The 23,126-nt window shown below is 32.5% G+C and overlaps 1 protein-coding gene across 29 annotated transcripts in view; it reads right to left on the reverse strand.

The window, feature by feature from the left end:
* Zbtb20 (zinc finger and BTB domain containing 20) overlaps positions 1-23,126 on the reverse strand; it is an 838,748-nt gene that overhangs the window by 481,309 nt on the left and 334,313 nt on the right. For 19 of the 29 annotated variants that reach the window (XM_063225304.1, XM_063225276.1, XM_003469286.5 and 16 more), the window contains one exon: positions 11,988-12,117. The gene's annotated coding sequence lies outside the window, so the exon portion shown is untranslated. The remainder of the gene's footprint in view (positions 1-11,987; positions 12,118-23,126) is intronic. The other 10 variants (XM_063225278.1, XM_063225281.1, XM_063225291.1 and 7 more) reach the window with 1 other exon arrangement.

The following is a 23,126-nucleotide window of genomic DNA, read 5'->3' on the forward strand; positions in this document are numbered from 1 at the left end:
TTCCAAGGTCCATTTTTGTTTTTTCAATCCTACAAATGATCAATGTAAAGAATAGGAGGTGGAATTTTTCTATAATTTTCTTTGAGTTCACATGAACACATTTATTTACAATCATTTATTACCCTGAAACTTGGCTTGTTTCCAAATTATGATCATCCTAAGTTAATGGCTATATTCATAATTCATACTTTCTCATGTTTGTACAATTTTAATAAAAGCATATGTATAGTAGAATTAATAAAATTAGTATTTTTTACATATTTTAGTAAAATTCTTAATAAAACTTTACAGAAGTTTTATGCAATGTATACAACATACTAAAGTCATCTGGTGCCATTCTAGTGACTGAGAAAAACAATTACATGACCTCCATACAGAGTTCCCCTCAAGAAAGTCATTATATAGTGTAGAAAATAGAACAATTGTTTTTTATTTAAGAGGACCTGTGCAGAAAACTTTAAAAGAAACAACACATCAGGGCTGGGGATTTAGCTCAGCGGCATAAGTGCCTGCCTTGCAAGCAGGCAGTCGTGAGTTCGATCCCCAGTACCAATAAAAAGGAAAAAGAAAAAAAAAAAAAAAAAAAAAGAAACAACACATCATTAACATTTCATTCTTTGTCATATTTTGAACGTGTGAACAGTTCCTAGCAGTAACAAAGTACTTTCCTAATCAAAAACAAACTAAACTCAAGTCACTAAAAGCTTAGATAAAGTATCTTACTTTTAAGACTTCAAACTGATTAATACTTCTACTAATTATTCTATAAAATACATACCACTTATAAATTACCCTTATTGCATGAAACTTCACTTCATACGTAAAGTTTGAATTTGCCCAATACATCTGTAACATAGGGAGAACTGTTTTCTACTCATAAAGAAAATGACCTTAAGACAGAATTGTTAGCCAATGCACGAATCAAATCTCCGGATAGCCCTACACTCTTTTTCTTCAGTTACACTTTCTGCTTCTTTAGTGGCAGTGCAATGACAGTGTACTATAGACTTACGTCTCCAATTAGAGAGTCCCAAATAACTTTGTAGAGTTAGTTCATTATTTGAAAAAAAGAATTTTTCATACAAATTATTTTCTATCCCCTACAATTTGGGGGTAAAACTTAACTGGTAAGTTTTCTAGGAAAGATAAATCTACATTAAGTTACTGAGCAGCAAGAGCCTAATTAGGCCTCCTGACCTTTCTAGGGCTACAAAAGAGTAAGAATGATATATGGTTACTGTGTAATCCAACATACGGAAAACAAAATGCTGATAGTATAAATGGTAATAATACTAATACTATATGTGCTGTTTTGATTACTTAATAAAGACAAAATAGATAATGAAAGCAAAGAACAATTCAGCAAAACTATAGCAACAGTTAAGCAAATTATTACATGGTTAAATTAGAACATTAGCAGAAATGTCAATGACCTTGTCAAAAATCAAAGCCTTCTAATATTCAGGATCTGTCTAGGATGAGCCAAATTATTCTCCTGTATCTTTGAAAATATTGTCACTGGACATTCAAAACTCTGAGACTCTGGTATTAATTGGAAGATGTATCTTCATTTTGTATTCACTGTCTCATGCTCCCCCTGGAAGAATTCAGTTCAGCATGGCCTCTCTTCCCTTTCAGTTTACTCATAATGGTGCTTTCACATTGCCTTTCGAGATACTGAAGGGATACTGCTATGATTTGTGTTTGGTGGCTCTCCAAGCCTCAGTCAGTCACGAAGGTGGCTGAATCCAGCATTGTGACTGGTTTGGTGTCCAGTGCTGGGACTGATGGTGTGAGTCTGCACCCACCCAGGGCGGAGTCAGCATACAATGTAAAGGGGGGAAGAAGGCGCGTTTTTTTCTTTTTCCCTCTTCTGTTCGTGCCACTTGCCTCCATGAATTGCTGCCTCTCAGCCATGCCACCCTGCCTTGGAACCAGCTGAGTATGGACTGAAATCTCCAGAAGTGTAAGCTAAATAAACCTTTCCTTGCTTCATTTTGGGTATCAGGTGTTTTTTCTCAGCAAAGTCAGAAAAGTAACCAAGCAGATACATTACAGCCAACTTGCCAGAATCCAAAGCACAACACTTCTTAAGAGTTCCTGAATAACGTGTACCTAATTACTTAGAAATTTTTTTCAAAGAGTCACAAGTCTCCTTACTTTATCTCTTATCAGTCTTAAAGAGATTAGATTCCTCTCTCTTCTAAAATTTTTTATATTTTAATTCAAAATTCCTTAGAACAAAATCCTGAACCAAAACTGGATTTTTAACAAAATATTATAAAATTGTAAAAAAAATTTTTTTCTTCTACCACAGGAAAACCAGTAATACAAAGATACATTAATATAATCTCTACAGGGTTAGTAGCAACATATTAAAAGAGCAAAGCTGTGCCAAAGAACAAAGTCTCTCCTGCTAAGCAGGAAAGACAATTTTAACTGAGTTACTTAGAAGAAACGAAAAGACAGCTAAGGGCTTTCACAGACACGGACTTGGAAGTCAAACTCAAGAAACAGAGGAGAGACTCTAGAACACTGCCAATTAGTACTGATACTAATAATCATAAAATTGTTATGAATATTGATGTTTCAGAGCTCATTCTTAGATTCAGTTTATTATTCTATGGTCACAATTCATCTTAGGATACCTGTTCCAGTGTGTCAATATTAGAAAATGGCCTCCTCAGAAATGGGGATATTGATACACAGTGTTGCTAAAATTGACACATACAAAGAAATTCAAGTCCCTGTTTGCATGGGACCTGTTACTAGCAAATGTTATATCTCTTTTCCATTTTTGTTTTCTTTTTTAAAGAAAAAATTTGGCACTTTTATATTTTTTTCAATAGCTGTATCCTTTTACGTTTTTGTTAGTATATATTTGCAATAAAAATGATTATATTTAATGTTGGAATCTGTTCCATGTATGTGACACATTTTAGTTCTTTTTTCATTCTGCCCCTTCCCAGTACTCCAGCCCTTGGTCCCCTTTCCATTTGCAAAAGACGATTTGTACTTCGAGGAATTCACCTCTTTTGTGGTTCTCAATTGTTACTGATAATTAGAAAACAATTCATAAGCATATTTGGATTTTCAAAGTTTTATGTTATTATAGTAACAATAATGTTGGGCACATTGACAGATTTTTGTCTCTGATCATGCCATACAGCCTGCCAATTAAGCTGGTCTTGAGATGAAAAACAGAAACCAAATCTATATTTTATTTTATTTACTTAGTTTTTGGAGACACTGTCTTGCTATGTAGCCCAGGTTTTCCTCTGACTTGCTGTAATCTTGCTGCTTTGGTCTCAAATGCTGATGTTACAGGCATAGGCCACTGCATCCAGCTCCAAATCTCAAATTTAGAATACTCCAATTATTTTTTCTTATTGGTCTAAAAATAAAAGTATTTTATTTTCCAGTCACTTTTTTTCAAAGATGTTTTTAAGTATGACCTAGTTTAGGGCACCACTTTCTATCATATGTTTGGGATTGTCAGCATAGACACAGAGTTATTACCACTGTAAAGTGGCGATGATTCATAGAGATAGAAGGCTAATACGATGAACTTGGCTAGTCTTTCCAGCTGTTCACTTCTCAAAGAACAAAACATATAAAGAAATTATATCTATTCTCAGACATGATAATATAATTCAATTGTAAAAGCAGTATCTTAATACACTGTCTTCCTTTTTGACAACTCTATGAGAACCTGTGTTACAATTCTTCTTAGCTGGATGAGAAGCTAAGGTAGCGGACTACAGAAAACTAGCTAGCACTCAAGACAAGAAGTGAACTAGAGGAAGACGAAACAGTAGAAGAGCATTTGGGACAAATACTGCCTGGAAACTGGCTGAAGCTTTTACTAAAATGCATGGGACAATTTAATCTCATCGAGCCTCAATTGTAGTGTCTCATGAGGCTATGTTGTAAGAATCAAATCTAAATAGTAAGATAAAGTACTTGGTGACTGTAACTTTCCTACCTTCCTAATATTTTTTAGATATTTAGACTATTGAAAAATTAATGATATATGTGACCACATGAAGTAAGGTGAGAACAAAGTACAACACATTCAAAACATCAAGCAGGAGATCATCAAATAATCTGAGTCAGTTAGGTCTGATAGCAATACAAACTAATTTATTGGGTTTGTGTTCATGGAGGCTATTTAATCTCTCTGTGGCTGTTTTTTTCATAATAAAGTGGTAATGATGTGTACTTCGTTGAATAGTTGTTGACTGTGGGTAGCAACGATTAGAGGAAACTTTTATAAAGCATTTGGTACATTAAGTAAACAGATTGTGAATGACATGCATTAATCAGAGTTTTTATTATGACTTGTATGGAGACTCATATCCTGGATTAACACTTCTTTTCCCTCTAATGCCCTTCAAAGACTTATGTGGCGGCTTTGATCACCCATTATTAGGTGGTTTGGTTGTGATTTGGGTGGGAGTTGGATTTATGGTGGGAGTTGGATTTACTAATTGTTTAAGTATATAGTTAACTATTCATTGTGTGACTTGGATATAAATATTAGGCTTGAACTGTGTTCATTTTCCAAATGAGTAGATTGGAATAAACAATTCCTAAAGCTTCCTGTTGCTATAGTACTTCCAGTGTCTATTTTTTTTAAACTGATATATAGCAGATTCTCCTATCCTTAGAACCAAAATTACTTCTCTTGGGTTTAATTTTCATATTCCCTTTGCTCTCCTCCTTCTTTAATTGCAAAAGCAGATCATTTCTATCATTTTTTAACAAACCAATATCTCTATTTTGGTTTAGTGGCAATATGGGATATTAATGCTTCATATTTCAAAACAGTCTAGATTGTTTCTCAATCTCAGAAATTCAGTAATATTATAGGTAGTAATAAGGATAATAATGATTTATTTTCAATGCATCATATGTAATGACTCCGGTCATTACATATGATAAAACACTATAATTAAAAACAAAATTAAAGTTTATAGTTAAAAAAACAGTCTAACACACATTTTCAGTATGCATTATCTTTAAAAAAATGTGAGCACTTACAAATAAATAAAAATTGGGGATCGGGGATTTAGCTCAGCAGTATAAGCACCTGCCTGGCAAGCATGAAGTCGTGAGTTTGAATACCTGGCACCAAAAAATTAAAAATAAAATGAAATAAGATCTATTATTCAACAATAGGAGTTTGATGGTTATTAACCAGAAAAGAAATAACCTTATCTTAGAAAGTTGTTAGGGATGTACTGTTTATGCAGATGGGAAATATGTTTTGAACCATTCAACTTCAAAAGCAAAAGTCCAAGTTCTTTTCCAACTTCAGTGTGGATTCAAATACAAGAATATATAAATTGGGGGCCAGGGATTTAGCTTAGTGGGTGGCATAAGTGCCTGCCTGACAAGTAAGAGGTCATGATTTCGATCCCTGATACTACAAAAATAAAAAAGTATAAATTCTATGGGTATGTCCTATTATTTATCTTTTATTTCAAATTTATTATATTAGTATTATTAATTTTGGACAGAATTTTGCTATATAGTTTAGGTTGCCTTGAATTCATTATATATCCCAAGATGGCCTTGAACTCTTTGGGATCCTCCTGCCACAGCCTCCTGAGTGCAGGGGTTAAAAATATGTCCCACCAAGCCATCTAATCTTGTTCTATTCTTGAGCTTCAATTAATGTCTTTGCTTTGTTTTCTTCTGTTTTTTTTTTTTTTTTCTGAGTGTGTCTATGTGCTTTACCAGTATATTGTGGATAAAATTCAGATTCTTTGTTCTGACACTTTTCTGTCCTTAACTCCATTTGCTCTTCCTCTCTGCCCACTTTACTGTAACCACTGTCTCTACCACCTACTTCTCATATGATCTGAGGCAAATCGCTTTAGGCTTCTGCTTTTTCATACAGGAAAAGAAGAAAATAATTTTACCCCTTAATTAGAATTATGTTAGTTTAGTGTTTAGTATTGCTTTTGAAGTTTCTTTCATATTTAGGGGGCAAAATTTCCAAAAATTTATTTATTTTTTATTTCAGTAACTTCAGAATATCTGAGACAGTTTTATTTTACTGTTTGTTTTACTTTGTTCCTATGTGATCATGTAAACTGACTTCTTGGCCTGCTACTGTTTTGTCACCCACACTTCTGGAAAACTGATTGTCTCATTCATACATTCTGGTTCTCTTTCACTTTAATCCCTGTTCCAACGACTGTCAAAAGGCAAAAATCACACCATTACTACTTACTGTTTCCCTGCCTTTCACTTATTACTCCTTCTCCATTAGCTTTTTGCTAATGTATTATTATTCCTCCATGGCCTAGAAGAAATAGTAACCACTTACTTTCTCTGCTGATAAACATTTGATCTATAAGAAACATGCATCTGTTTTCCAAATAGATTGCAAATTCCTTAATGACAGAAAATGGGTGTTATGTATTTGTGTATCCTAGTTTCATGTATTATTTATAGAGGCATGAAAAAATATTCATTAATCATCATTGAGAAAAGAAAATAGTTGGTAAAAAGATCCTTGTTCAATACATCTAGGGTGCTGCTGAAGCATTTCCATATACTAATTCACTCTTCTTTATATGCCAGAGTGATCATGGAACCGTCTTTGTTTTTGGAGCACAAAGACTTAGGATATTATCATTATATATGCAGTGATTTGAGCTTTTACAGGGGGGCACAGGGAAGAGATGGATGGGATAAAATAAATTTAAAGACAAAACTAAGACTTTGCTCTGGGTAAAATAATAGAAAATAACATACTGCTCTCTTTGGATTATTTTATGATATAATCCAATATATGAAATATGAAATAAATTATCAGGGCAAGCATTACATTTTAAAATATTAAAGTTTATTTCCTTGTTTTCAGTCTCTGAAAAATTTATCTGATGGAAATAACCCCTGACAATAGTGGCATTCTGACACCATGGTTGATGCATCTTCTTGGGAAGCCTGCATTCCAATTCAAAATGGCTCTGTTTGGATTATTGGTTTCATCATGCCTCTAAGCCCAATTAAACTACTGAAGCTTCTAATGGTCTATCCACGATATAGATCATCATCAAGAATATTAAGTCAACCAATTAATGTGCCTTTATACAACTTACTGAACAATCAAAAGCCTTATATCAAAGTATATTTATGGGAATAATGAAATAAAAATTTGGTAACAATCATTGTTCTCACAATACTCTTTCATTAATAAACTTTGAGTTTCTTGGTAGAGGAGATTATAGTTTAATCTCAAAAAATGAATGTAAGATAATGTGTTTCAACACTGCTCGTACAATGACTATAGAGGAAAAATTGAAGGTTAAGCGTCTACATTTGAGTCTATTCTGAGGAATAAATATGTAAGAATGATCTATATTGGTAGGCAGTATGGTTTGGGTAACCTGTATGCTCCACCTTGGGCCCCAATTTATTTATTTCAAAATGAGGTGATGGACTTTCATTTCCTACATCCTTTCCAGTTATAATGTTTGATGATATTGTGCTCTTTCACCTTAATTTTTCAATCTTAACAAATGTAAAATGTTTTTATAAAGTTCTTTGATGTCCTTAAATATTATTTAACATGATAACATGATAAACCTCAAATTTTATCATTTTAGTTTTGCCTCAGAGGTCAAGTGCTATGAGATATTTCATCTGCATCTCCAGAAGCCGATTTAATAAAAATCAAAGTATCGCTTGTGAAAATAAATTTTGAAAAGTGTTGCTGAGGAGGAAGAAAAAATCTTTATTTCAAGTGGTTCTGAGTTCTAAACAATATTGTGGTCTTATAAATGTTCAGAAATTAAAATGAAAGTCGATTCTGTTCATAGTAACTTCTCAAATCCTTTGCTTCTTTACTCACAATCTGTTGTACAATGTGTCCCATTTTTCTTGAAGCACAACTCACAGTTTGACAAGAAGACAAACTGGGATTGTTGTCAGGTAGACTTACAACTCAGCCTACCAGGGCATGAAATATAAAGCACAACTTACATGTGAAACTGTTAAAAACCATTTCATAGACAGAAAGAATACAGTGTATAAATGAGTAGTTCTATTTTATTCAGGAAGAAGAATGCAAAGTTGATTAAGTAAAAGACTAGGATGCCTGGTCTGATAACATGAATGGAAGATCTATGTCTGTCTCTCAGCAGCCATAGTGTTTTTGTTTTTACTTAGGTAATTGATCTATTTTAATTTGACTTCAGTACAGGATAAAAGATTAGGGGTCTCGTTTCAGTTTTCTGCATGTTGATTCCCAGTTACCCAAGCATTGTTTGTTAAAGATGCTGTTTTTTCTCCAGCATATATTTTTGTTCCCCTTGTTGCAAATCAGTAGGCTGTAGATACTTAGGTTTGTTTCTGTGTCTTTTAGTACACTGGTCCACATTTCTGTTTTTGTGCTGGCACCACGTTGTTTTTCTTCTAAGCTGTAAGTGATAGTTTGAAAGTTCATATAGTGGTACATACAAGATTACTATTTTTGTTTAATAATGCTTTGGTTATTCTCTGTCTTTTTCTGATTCCAGACAAAATTCATTATTGCTTTTTTTAGTTCTGAGAAAAATGATGGTAGTATTTTAATAGGGATCATCACACTGAATCTGTAGATAATTTTTGGTAATATGGTCATTGTAACAATATTAATTCTACCAATCCAAGAACAATATTTTATCCATTTTCTAATATGAAAACACTTGAACAGACAAAGACTTCCTGAAAGTGATTCTAAAAGCACAGGCAAAAATATCAAGAATCAACAAATGGGACTGTATCAAACTGAAAAATTTCTGCATGGCAATAGAATCAATTAGAGAGCGAATCGACAGTTGCTGAATTAGAGAAAATCTTTGCTAACTATTCTCTGAATAAAGAAATAATACCTATAATATATAAAGAAGTCAAAAAATTAACTCTTATAGAACAAAGAAGCCCTACAAAAAGAAAGAACAAAGAAGTCAAGGAATTAACTGAATAAATACCTCTCAAAAAAGAATGTTAAATAGCCAAAAAGTACATGAAAAAGTATTCAAATTCTCTAGCCTTTAAGAAAATGCAAATTAAAGGGGCTGGGGATTTAGCTCAGCAGAATAAGTGCCTGCTTTGCAAGCAGGCAGTCGTGAGTTTGATCCCCAGTACTGATAAAAAGGCAAAAGATTTTTAAAAAATGCAAATTAAAACTACACTGAGACTCCATCTTACCCCAATAAGATAAGATATTAAAAAAAATACTGTTGGTAAGGAAGTGGGGAAAAAGAATCTGCCTACATTGTTGTTGGGAATGTAAATCAGTTCACCCGCTACGCAAGTCAGTATGGAGATTTTCAAAAGGCTAACTGCAGAAATATTGTTTATTGTACCTAGCTATACCACTCTTTGGCACATTCCTGAAAAAAATTTTAGGACTGCACACTGTAGTGATGCTTATATGCTCATGTTTACAGCAATGCAATTCCCAATAGATTAGCTGTAGAAACAGCCTAAATGCTCATCAAAAGATGAATAAAGAAAATGTGGTATACATACACAATGGAATATAAAGAAGAATGAAATCATGCCACATGCAGGAAAAAGGACAGAACTTGAAACCAATGTGTCAAGTAAATTTAGCCAGACTAAAACATTAAGTATCATACTATTTATCATACATGGTAAATCTAAAGAACTACATAAATTAATAAAGGAGAGAGGACAGGAAACCAGGAAGTAGATTTTTGGAGACAGGAAAGGCGGAAAACAGGAGGGAACAAGAAAAGGAGAGGTGTAACACTGTGTAGCAAAACACCTTGAAACAAACACAGTAAACTGCAAAGCTCAGGAAGATGTTAAAAACTTCTGGATTTCACTATCAAAATCGACATCATGACCTAAAATGTTTTAAAAAGGTTGATTTTCCTTGTAGTATTTCACAACCTCTGAGAGCAGCATGAAAATGATTTTTTTCTTTTCTTCTTTTTCTTTTTTCTTCTACTGACTACAAGCTTCTATTTTTTTTTTTTTTTAACCCTCACTAGTTTTTTTGGCTTCTTTCTCTCTTTCATTGTGAAAAAGAAGAAAAATTCCAAAATAACAATATTCCACAGATGAATGAATAAAGAAAATGTGATATATATATACCTATAATGTTATATGCATTTACCAACCCCTCAAACATTATTGTCATGTAACATTAATATGCAGTAACATAATTTTAAAAACATAAAAAATAAGAATACATTTTTGGAAAATTCCTTTATAACTGGTCTTTTGAAGTGACAAAATTTTATTTGGTCTTTTATTATAATAAATATTTTATAACAACAAATTCTAAATTTCTGACATTTTATAAATTTTGTAATTGTTCTTTTATATATATATATTTTTTTTTTCTTTTTCTCTTTTTATTGGTACCAAGGATCGAACTCATGACTGCCTGCTTGCAAGGCAGGTTCTTATGCCACTGAGCTAAATCCCCAGCCCCAAATTTTATAATTGTTCTAATAAAAAAATCTAATCTGTGATTGCTTTTGTGCCAAGAGTTAGAGATTATTTTAAAACAAGAGAAGCTTTCCTTGTTCTAAGGGATCTTAGTGTCTGTGGGTTTGAACACTTGTATCTATGATGAAAATAGCAATAACAGTAAATTCTTTACTTATGCCATCCAGGAACTCTGCTGCATTGGTGACACAGTAGCCTCCATTTCAGTTACCCTACAGTGTGGTGATTATGCTGTTTATGCATCATCTCTTTCTCCAAGGGGGAAGTGAGCTGGGGTGTAGCGTAGTGACAGAGTACTTGCCTACATGCCTCAGGTGCTGGTTACCATCCTTAGCACGCACGCGCGCGCACACACACACACGCCTTAGGAATTCAGACAAAATGCAGAGACATTTAAACAACTGTGCCACAACACTGTCTACCAGTTTCTACAATCAACACACAAGAATTATATTGAATAATGAGAGAGTGCAATGATCCCAAGTAAAAAAATGGTCTGAAATCACCTTTAGTATTCACTATTGGACAGAACTATGACATTCTGAAAATCATGATACAGTATGCCCTATATGTGGCATTTCAACAATAGAAGGTTAATTGTTTTAAGACTCTCTAGCCAAACACTTTGCAACATTCACAGTAAACTGCAATCTCAGAAAGATATTATAAACTTCTGGAGTTCATTATCAAAATGTACATCTTGATCTAACATTTTAAAAGAAGGTTGTGAGGATGACTTTCCTTGTAGTATTTCACAACCTTTGAGTGCAGCATTAAAATGATTTTTTTCTTCTACTGACTATAAGCTTATGTTTTCTTACCCTGAGCGTCTGAATCTTTTATATGCTCCAGTTCTATTCACTGCCTGTTATTCAGACATTGAAATCCCAAATGTTAATTGTTCTTCCAAGTACATTGACAAAACAGCAGCTAAATAAGGGTAGACCAGACTGTGGTAGACTCTGACATGCATTTATGGAACAATAGAGCTCTGAGAGACAGCCTTGTAGCTCATGGGAAGACATAAGATGTACTATTTTGACTGCTTTGTAGCAGAATGGGGAACACACGCACGCAAGGGAATTATGCATTTTACTTAGTTTTGCCCAAAGTCCTCAAGGTAACAGACTCTTGTGATGTCATCATGAACTTTCCATTTCCATTGACACAAAGGCTAAAAATTGCTAATGACATCACAAAGCAAAATGGAATCTACTTTGATTTCATAAGAAATGTTTTACCTTTTATATATTTGGTACAGAAATCCAAGAATCTTTCCAAACAGGGTACATGTCACTGTGCTCATGCACAGTGGGTGACACCCTCTGTAATGAAATTCAAACCAGCTCAAAGAAAGAATTCACAATTTCAGTTGAATAAAAAAAGACATACTGAATATTGAACCTAAAAACTTTTTTTATAGAAAAATTATTTAAAGATGCATTTCTTCTAGGACATGAAATTTTCACTCATGTCTGGTTACTGTGTCAGCAGTGTCTTTGTACCTTTTTGGAGTTGGTCACAGAACCACAGAGGAACGTACAAGAAGCTTCCACTTACAGGAACACAGTGTAGCTCAATCTTTTGTTTTTTAAGGTGCAGCGATTTCAGTCTCTAAATGTAACTTCAGCCAGTCTGAAAAGAAACAGGTTAAAATCTCTTTCAGTTATAATTGGTATTTCAGATTTAATTAAAAATTAAACTTTCATAATGTTTCACCATCCAAAGCAATGCATTATCAGTCAAGCGTAGCTTTTTTTTTTTTTTTTCCTGTTAAGGGGGAAAAAATCCTTTTCCCAGAATAATTTTTAATAAAGGGGGCAGAAGCAATTCTGAAAAATAAAATATGCCTCCACGTTAAGGATTTCATAATGATGTGACTGGAAACTTGGTACTTCTGAATTTTAGATATATTTTATCTCCTTTATAAAAAGCAACACAAACTCACACAGCCTAATGATTACATGAAATGGTTTAATTCAAAGAACAAAGAAAGGAAAAACTACAGATCTGAATACACATGTTGAAGAAAAATTATGATTTCAAATAGAATTGTAGAACAAATGCTAGATCTACTGCCTTCAAACAACTGAAATGGTGGCGAGACAGATAGTGACACAGAGGTAAATGAACATACTCAGGGGTACAAAGTGGGCATTACAGTGTATTATGGGTTTAGTGTGCCTCATTTCAAATCATATTGTACATCTTGTCACAGTCAACCATAGTATTTGAAACAGCACAGGAAGATTATCAGGTTTTGAACCAGACCTTCTGGTTTAACCTCCTAGTTAAAAAAAAAAGAAATACGTATTCTTGGTCTTCAAATTTATGAGTCCAGGAATTAAGATCTACAATTACATGACAAATATTTGGGTTTAAAATGTCATACTATTTTTTCTAACCTCTTATTTCTTCCAACAATATCATCTATAAAAAATAAAACAGTTTAAGAAAAAATCATACACACTAAGATTAAGTCATGTCTTCTTTTAAGCTTCAAATAATTAACACATCAAAATTTAGAACAAATACTTTTTAAAAATTAAAATTGAATTATTATTATCTTTCTGTTATTCTACATTTATTATACATTCTGTTATTTTACATTCTATATTTGAAAATATATCGTTTTATTAATGTGTAGTGATGTTTATGTCCAACCTCAAAAAATAGAAATTAATATTTTAATATGCCTACATATGAGAGCATAATCATAAATGACCCCTGAAATTGCATCTATTATTAGAAATGTATCTCATTCTCATTTTTCTTTTTTCTTTGATATATACAGAAGAATAATATGGATAATGTATCTTTTTTTATTTTAAATGCTGCTTGCTCAGATTCACACTAAATCTGTCCATGAATGAGATTCGATTTCTTTTAAATCACTGACATTGACTAAATTTTTCCTTTGCTTCTCAAATGCCTGAATTCGACTAAAAATGCACCAGTGTAAAGACAGAAATTATGGAGGCGTCACCAGGGACAACTGAATGAGAGGAGGGAAGTGCATATATATCCTTATAAGGCAACAAAACATTCATGAAAGAAACTGACAAAAATAACTGTACCCAGAAATCATAGGAAATAACAATAATCTTTGATAAGTAGTTCAAAAATATAAAAACTGCTCACCTATAGATAAATCTGTATCAACAATTGGTATTCTCCTACTCAGCAATCAAATACAGCTAATGAAACTAATTCACTCTCTAGGCTCAGACAAGAAAAAGTGATAGAAACTAGGCTGAATATTTACACATAAACTATTTAACTGACAGCTGGCAGTTTCTTTTCTTCAATTTACCAGATGTTGAATGAATTAAAGATTCAGGTCAAAATAATAAAAGTCAATTCTGTGAATAGTTAACTAAATATAAATAACATTTTTGCGTTTCTCTGTCATTTCTTTGTTTTCTCTGACCTTTGTTTTCACTCCTATTCTGCTTGTTTGTTCCTACTTTCACTTTCTTCTCTCTTACTGTCCTTCTCTGATTATTTCCTCTCTTTCCCTTGGTGAAGGTAATGAAGCTCAAAAATAACATCTTGTATCCTGTTGAGAAAAACTTGGTCCAAACTATCCTTCCAGATCACAAACTCATTTTTAAATGTCTGTTTCCCAATCTGAAGGAAACAGGGCATTGTAGAAAATATGAGCTGCAACATCACTTACCGCTATCCACACCACAGCTTTTAATTTCTATACTGCATTCATCCCAAGGAGAACTGAGGTTTATTTATATAATACATAACCTCAAACAGGACTGCAAATAAGACTAATAACATGACCATTCTGGGGCACTCAAGCAAACGGCTGGGCAAAACAGATGGATCTTACTTTGCGCCAGAACTCAAAAAATACAGTCGCCAACTCACTGTTGGCGACTGCATATCTTGGCCCAAAGATGTACCTGGAAGTGGGACTGGTTGTCTTTGACATGAATACTGCTCTCTTCATATTTGCCTCATGAACAATTGATTAACTCTGTCACAATGCAGTTAGGCTCAGTGTTGGGTAGAAACTGGAAGGCAGGTCATTAAGAAAGTGAAAGTTTCTGAAGGGCAAACATTTAAGACAAGGATATTAATATTTTTACTATTATCTTTTTCAACTTTCTGACTTAGGTACTTGTTTTGCTCAAGTTCATATGTGTACACTGAATCCACCTTTCAAATAATAGATTTGTAGAGAAGATGACCTCAATAAGAACTTCCTGATATTTCAGCTTCAAAAGTCTTTTACAAATTTTTATTTTTGCAATACAGATTAATCTGTCCTTAAAATTGACAGCCAATGCCAGACTTCTCCAATTGGGGAAAAAAAAAAAAAAACTATGTAAAGCTTTATAGATTATAGTCAACATCTATTAGCTAATTGAAAAGCAGTTCAGTAATCAATGCAAATTATAAAGCCTGGAAGAATGCTTCCCTGGCAGAGATGTTTTAGCAAAGAATTTTATGTACTCACTAGTTAAAGACTCAGATTGGACATCCAGATAAGTAGCAAATGCAGCACTTTTCAGTAACCTATCCTGTAAGTTGCAAGGGCAGAAAGCTCCCAGTCAAAATGAAACCTGAAGGAGGTTGAGGAACTATAGAGCTTAACATTGAGTAGGAACAAAGGGCTGCTTCTGACTACTGCCAAAAATCCTCACATAGGTACAAGTTACACCAGATCAGAGATCTTCAAGAAAAGAACAACAAAGCATTACAATTTAGGAGGTCTGTTAATTTAGGCATTAAGGTATTTGCCTTAATGTTCTCCTAGCTATTAAGGCCCAATCATGTATTGCTCATATCATTTTTGACAGTTCATTCACCTCTGTATGATTTACACATTTTGATACATTTCAGATTTGATTTTTAAAAGATTCAAGCCTTGTATGTGCACAGCACAGAAAGCTAATTATAATACTTTTGGGGTTTTTTAATGTAAAAAAATTGAGACTTTTTAATGGAAAATTTTAAACATATGGAAAAGTGGCACACATAGTAATATGAATTCCCACCTATTCATCACCTACAGTTAATTTATTTTCATTTACATTATTACCAATTTTTCAACCATTAGATCACTTCTATGAGAATCTCAGGTACAACATTATCTCACCCATGATTACTTCAGTATGCATTACCAAAGTATAATGACTTTTTAAAAACATAACTAATTTTTCTCTATTTCAAATATAAAAAAAATAATTTAAGGAATCTGACTCAGGACACTACATCACACACAATTACTATGTCTCAATAGTCTCCTCCAGGCTATGACAATTTTTCCATCTTTCTTTGTTTTTCAGGACTTCCTAAAGCAGTGATCAGATTTTTTGTGTTATGTACTGAACTTGAACTTGTCTGATTTTTTTTTTTCAGAATCAGACTGGAATTATGAGGTTTAAGAATGAATAAAGTAGAGGAGAAGCATCTTTCTTATAATCCCAGGAACTAAGTGATACCAACCTGTGATCCTGGGAGCTTTGTTAATCATTTGGTTAAGAATCCTTAACCAAATCATCTGATCTCCTTCAGGTTTCTCCACAAATTCTTTTTGTTTTAAAAAGCATAACTTCATTTTTAAAAGCATGTTGTGAATTAACTCATATAACACCCAATTTATTAAGTGTACAACACAATTTTATATAAATTTAGAGTTGTATAACCACTCCCACAAACATTTTGGTCACCACCAAAACTTCTTTTATGTCCTGATGTAGTCAAACCCTGCATTCACTTCTGGTCTCAGACAACAACTAATCTGTCTTCTGTTTCTAAAACATTATCTTTTCTGGACCTTTCTTATAAATGTAGCTGTTTATGCAATATATAGTCTCTTTCATGTGGTTATTAAACTTATAATTCATTTTTAATTATATATGTGTGGCATGTAGCAATAATCTATTTTGTGGATGAACTGTCTACTATTGTATGGATATATGGTCATATGTTTATTCATTCATCAATTGATATACTCTGTATTGTTTCTAGTTTTTGACTATTATGAATAATGCTGCTATGAACATTCACTTACATATAAATGTCTGGTGGATGTACGTTTTCATTTCTCCTAGGTGGATGCTTTGAAGTGAAACTCCTTTGTTACAGAATGTTTAAGTTTAAGAAATTTCTAAACCATTCACCAAAGTGTCTGTATCATTTTACAATCTCACTAGCAAGGCTATTTTTTCATATGCTTACCTAATTTTGTTACTATCTTCTTTAGTATAACTACTATACTGGATGAAACTCCTCGCTTAAATTTACCTTTATCTGAAGATTAATGATGTTAGACATTTTTTATGTGATTATTGGCAATTACTTTCTCTTATTTGGTGAAATGTCTACTCAAAATTTTTTCCTAATTTTTGTTTTCTATTATTGGAGAATTTTGTACATATTATTCTAGTTACCAGTTTTGCTCTTTTTTAAAAATCAAGTTTTTGGTGTTGCATCTGAGAATTTAGTTTGACCCAAGGTAGTAAAGATTTTTCGTATTTAGAACTTTCTCCTATATTGAAATGTTGTAATTTCAGCTTTTAAATGTAGTCCATGACCCATCTTAAAAGTCTTTTATGTATGCTGAGAGGTAAGGATTTAAAACAAAATTTTATTATCCTTGTATCATGAATTTCTATTTATATTTCATATACTATTGGTATCAATTATTTATCACTATTTATTGAAAGACTATTACTTGCCTTATGAAATTGCCTTGGTACTTTTATCAAGATCAACTGAGATCAACTGACTAAAGTGCAGGCTAATTTTCTGGATTCTTAATACGATTTCATTGACTTACATAGCAGTACCATATTCCTTTCCTTAATATACTTTTTATAGTAAGTATCTTTCAAATGTGCAAGCATATATAGTCTAATTTTGTTTTCCTTTTATTATTAAATACTATAAGTTTTGTCCAATTTTTAGAATCAGCTTGCAAATTATCTGACTTTATCTGAGAAATCTTTATTTTATCATCATTTTTGTATGAGTTTTGTTAAATATAAAACTCTTAATTGATAACTTTTTTCTTTTTTCTAGCAGATTGAATATGGTGTCCCCCTGTCTTCTGGCTTCAGCTGTTTCTATTGAGACATAAACTGTTAATCACAATGTTTTCCTCTGTACATAGTGAGTTTTTTTGTTCCTCTTTCTACTTTTAAGATTTTTCTTTTTTTGTGGCTATTAAAAGCTTGATAACCAAATCTGTATAAATCTTTTTGTAATTAACCTACCTGGGTTTTTGAGACTCTTGAATATATAGATCAATGTTATTATTACATTTGGAAAGTCTTTGCTCACACTTCTTTAAGTATTTTTTGATCTTTCTTTTTCTGTCTTCTCTTTCTCTCCAATTTTATGTATTCAGTGTGCATGACAGCCCATGAAACTGTATTTTCTTTAGTTTTTCTCTACTTCACATTAATTTCTACTAATGTATCTTCAAGTTCTCTGTGTCTTAATTTCACATTATATATAATCATATATATCACTTTATATATATTTAAAATATTTTCTACCTTCTATCTTTACATTAATATTCTCTAGTTAAGGAGTAATTAATGTTTAATTACTTAACATGTTTTCCATATCTACTGCAACATAGTTATACAGGTTGCTATATACATATCTTCATCTGCAAAATTCAACAAGTATTCTCCCCACTTCAAATCAGTTTCTCGCAACCACTTTTTAAGTTGGATTTAGATTACACTCCTGCTTCCTTATATATCTCATATTTCCTTGAAAACTGATCTTTTGTGCAATGTGATAACAATTCTGACTTATGATATTTTACTTTATAGGTTATAGCTGTACTGCTGTTTGTTTGGTTAGGATTTACTTGATCTAACTTCTGTAGATTTCCCTGCTCACTTTTGTAATTATTGATTTTATATTTTAGCTAGAATTTGCCCCTGTGACCACACAGTTTAGAGATCAGCCAATGGCTGGTTGGAGGCTGTATTCAAACTCCTTTGGTTAATAAGGTAACATTCCCTTGCTGATGGGTATGGATATAAAAGAATGCTTTCAAAGTTCAGGCAGTTTACACATCTTCCCTAATGTTTATTTCCTACTGAGGTTTTCTCTTACCTCCTCTTTTTCACCCATATTGTGAGGTTCAGCTAGAGATATGTGAAACCTGTGATCCTAAGCTAGAGTAGGTTTGCACTTTCCAGACAACCAGGGATGTGCAGTAATTTAGTAATGCTTATTATGACAGTTTACTTTTCCAGTTTCTCAGTTTAAGTTTGTGGCCTATCTGCAAGTCTATTTCCTGTCCCCTTCTAAACTACAGCTTCAGGGTAAATATGTTTGATTTTTCTGTTTGTTTGCCACTGAATTTTCTCCTTTTGTCCACACCTCAGGGTGTGGACTGCTGTCTTCTACTTCGTAAAATCCATCCCTTCCAGCAGTGAAGTTGTGCTGGAACATGCTGTGCCAGGCACAAGTATTGTGTGACCAGCTAGCTTTGCAGAGGAACAGGGGATGGGAGAATTCTCAGCTAAAACAGCTTGGACTTCCAATTACATTGTTGTGCTAATGCTCTTAAAGTATCCAGTTTAGGTGATGTACTTTATTTCATAAAAAAACCGAAGGCACACAGTTAATGAATTAACACTGCCAAGTTAGTATCAGTGACCCAAGCTGCAGGTATTGCTGGTAGGGGGAGTCCAACTGTCATTTAATGAAAATATTCATCATACTTGCATGTGTATAGAAAACCCTTTCTTTGCTGTACTACTAAGTCTCCAGAAAGTTTAGTAAGTTTGGGAGAACTAAAAATGTCTATCAAACCGGAACTTCTTTAGGTATCTCCATGAAGATATTGAGATGGATAAGATACTGAGTTAGACAGTCAAATATCCACAGGGGAAAAAAAAAGAATTTTATGTTTTTTTTTTGTTTTGTTTTTTTTTTTTTTTATAAAACTGAGAGAAACTAGAGAATGAAGAACTAGAATTATATTAGTGTATAATGACTTGTTAACATGTTTGGAGCTGAATTAAACAGAAAAAAACCCATTTCAAGTCATGGAGAATATTTATTTAGACTTAATCTCATAAAAATTTATAGGGTGAAGATCCTACAATAGCTCCAAATACTTACCTGGATCAGGTTAGTATTTATCAACTTATTCTCTCATGATTTTTTATACTCATGAAAGAGATACAGTCCATTAGGAATTTAACAGATATAGTCCATTAAGAATTTAAATAACTCTTACGAATTAGAAAGTTTCCATATTTAAATAGGTAATAAATATTCACTGTAAAGTGAACTTTTGATTTTCATGATGATCCACAATAAAATTCTCTTGAGAGTAACTTTCCTACAGTATTTAAGTTACGAATACATTTACTGAATCATCGCTAACACATAAAACAAACATGTAGTATTTGCCTGGAAGAATTTTTAACTTTTATTTTTCATCAACGACACTGAAAAGGACAGACAAAAGTCAGCATATTTTGTACAGTAGAAATGCAAAGTATGTGAAACTTTACCTTTGAATACCTCACTAATGTTTTTGAATCAATTTTCATGCTTTGCATTTCATGTCAGAGAATCTATTCACCAACTTTCATCTTAACAAAGTGTCACAATTTACTTTTAACTTAGGGACCAGGATGAACGAGGTCTATTGTTTCTACTTGAAAAATAAGAAATCTAATTAATAAAACAAAATACTGAAATAACACTTTTAATGTTTAAGGACACAAGTATCATGCAGTATGATAAAACTGCATTATCTTGTTGGGAGCAGTTATCACTTAAGCAATTTCGAGGCTGTAATGAAGAAACTTAGAGCCTCCACTTTTTATATTACTATAGACTTAAACATTTAAGAAGATACTTGGTCTTATGGAATAGCGCTTCTCCAGCTAGTCTATCAAGTAAAGTAGGTGAACCTTTCTTCATCTGTGCTTTTGTTAGGCTTTGTAATTTCTGTAAGAGAGTTTCAACCCTAACTCAATAGGATAACAAAAAATAGCTGCATTCTAGTGATACACGCTAGAACTCACTGTCCTGAAAGATTTCCTAAAGGATATGTAGTCCTTTGAGTTTAGCACCTAAATAAATTCTACAATGGATTTTTGACAATCCAGAATGAAATGTTACCTGTCTGGTATAAGTAGTGTTGTAAGACTGACAATACTAAGTTATATATTAATAAGATATTTTTAATTTACATTGAGGGCTTTAAAAGAAGCATCTAATAAAATATCCTTTGTATGCCACGACAGTAATTATTTATCATGATGTTCACAACATAAATAGTGATTCTTTCATCTGAAGAGGATCCTACAAAGACATTGCTTTATAGTTAAATATCAGCAATGTGTTTTTTCAAAACTTAAGGTGAGACTTTAACTGTAAATGTACATAAGATTTTCATATAAAATGCATTTATAATTATAGGCCTAATGTTTTCTCCTATTCATTTCATTTTTCATTTACTTCATTTATAATTTATATTTCATTAATATTAAATAAATGTTTATATCATATATTTGTGTATTCTTTAAAATATGTTAATTTTTTAATAAAGAGATTCTATCTATCTTTGTTGTCTCTTTATCTACCCTTGGTCAATTCCTCTAAATTTACTCTATGATACTACAAAACTTCAGACACAATACAGAAACAGTATAGTAAAGTCATTTTCATTTTTGTGGTATCTAGTTTTCTTCTGTCCTCAAAGCTATCAAATCAGCTGAGGATTTAGTTCAGTGGTGTATACGCCTGCCTAGCAAGTGTGAGGTTGTGAGTTTAATCCCCCGTACCCCCCCAAAAAAATGCTACTCAAATCAAATATGAGAAGAAAAGAACAGATTTATATCATCAGAGTTTGGAATTCATATGAATTCATATGAAGCCCAGGTAAGCATCTTTTCATTAAGTCACATGAAGATGATTCTTGAGTTTCTGGGCAAGAATAAGTGATTTGGACACAATAGGACAACAGCAGCTATTTTCAAATTATTAATAAAGTATGCAACATAGGGAACTAATGAATGATTTTTTAGACTGTCGTCTGAAGCATCAATCAGGCTGATGCTTCAACAAGCCACGTCCCTGGGCCAGCCTACAACTGCTGGAACAAAATATTTCTTTAATAATTTGCACAAAGGTATACCTAAAGAAGACAATTATTTTCTAAATTGTACTAAGCTTCCATATAAGTCATACTAAACTGGCATACAATCTATTTTTAAAGTACTTCTTAAAAAATACAATTAATATATTCCTTTTTAACTAGGTCCCTTGCTGTTATACTTCATGTAAATGTTCAGATAAAACTTCTAGTTATTACTTAACCACATGAGCTTGAGTCTCCATGACTTGGACTAAACAATACTTTAAAAATAGAATACACAAAGTCCTGGGACAATGGATTATTTGTAATATATGATATGTTTCCCTTAAATTTAGTTCCTAGCTTCTATTTCTCCCTGGCAGATATTTTTTTATAAGTAACTCTTAATGAATTATCTGTAGGCTGTCTATGGATAACACATTTTATATGAGCTCTTCCTGACTATATGATTAAGATATGAACATTGCAAAAAACCCATAAAATAAATAAATATAAGGAAAAATTACAAGCACCAATAAGCTGATCATATAGAGGCAATCAGTCAATGTGATAAATTTTAATCTGCGTTTGATTTACTCATTGTCTCCTGCATATCACTGAATTGCCTCCTAGTCCAATTGTTTGGTATGTATTCAAGTGACTGAAAGATTAATTCTGTAGTAATTATTTTCTATAAAATTAATAAGCAAGTGGTATTGCTTCATAAGCTTGATATTAGTTACAGTTTAGTCACTATTATTGATAATTATATATGAATTTAATTTTACCCAAAAAGCTCCTATAGGGATATGTATGTATTTACATCTATACCTGTCTCTATATTATATAGATATACATTATCTATACATTCTATCTATCTATACGGTAAAAGTAAAATTTTATAAAAGCCCAATGCCTACTTCTCACGTGTCTAATCCACTTGTTTCTGAGGAGCTATCTTCTTTCCATGAACTTTGTCATATAGAATTAGAGCATCCCTCATTGCTCAGATTATCTACAGTTCATAAAGTACCTTAACAAAAATTATTAAATGGGTTGTATTTTATATTCATATACCCACTTCTTTACCTTAGATTAGGATGGAAATACATGGTACATCAATATGTTTCACCAAACTATTGTTTTAATATAGTAACAGGCAGGGCAAATACAGGAAGTATGCTGGGTATAATTTATTTACATTTTAAAAGACTTCAGGTAGATAATAACACACTGGAAGCTCATAGTGATATTAAGGCAAAATGGTGGCTGAAAATGCCTTGAAATCTGAAATTACTATTACTTAATCACTAGTATTGCTTCTGAGTTAGGATAGAATAACAGTGCCACAGGAACTGGTATGGTAGTCTGTGAAAAACATTTTTCAAGGATGGCGTTATACATTGAAAGGGGATATAATATTTTTTTAAAGTTCTAACAATCTATACTGAATGCAAAGTTTAAAGTGATGGCTCTATGAAATAAACATCTCAGGAAAGCCCAAACAATGAGAAGTCTTTCTTCCTATCAGAATTTATTGCAAACATTCCTTTTTAGT

Source organism: Cavia porcellus, unplaced genomic scaffold (assembly GCF_034190915.1).
Source record: "Cavia porcellus strain 051 isolate PalLab524CR breed Dunkin Hartley unplaced genomic scaffold, mCavPor4.1 scaffold_15, whole genome shotgun sequence".
NCBI lineage: Eukaryota > Metazoa > Chordata > Mammalia > Rodentia > Caviidae > Cavia > Cavia porcellus.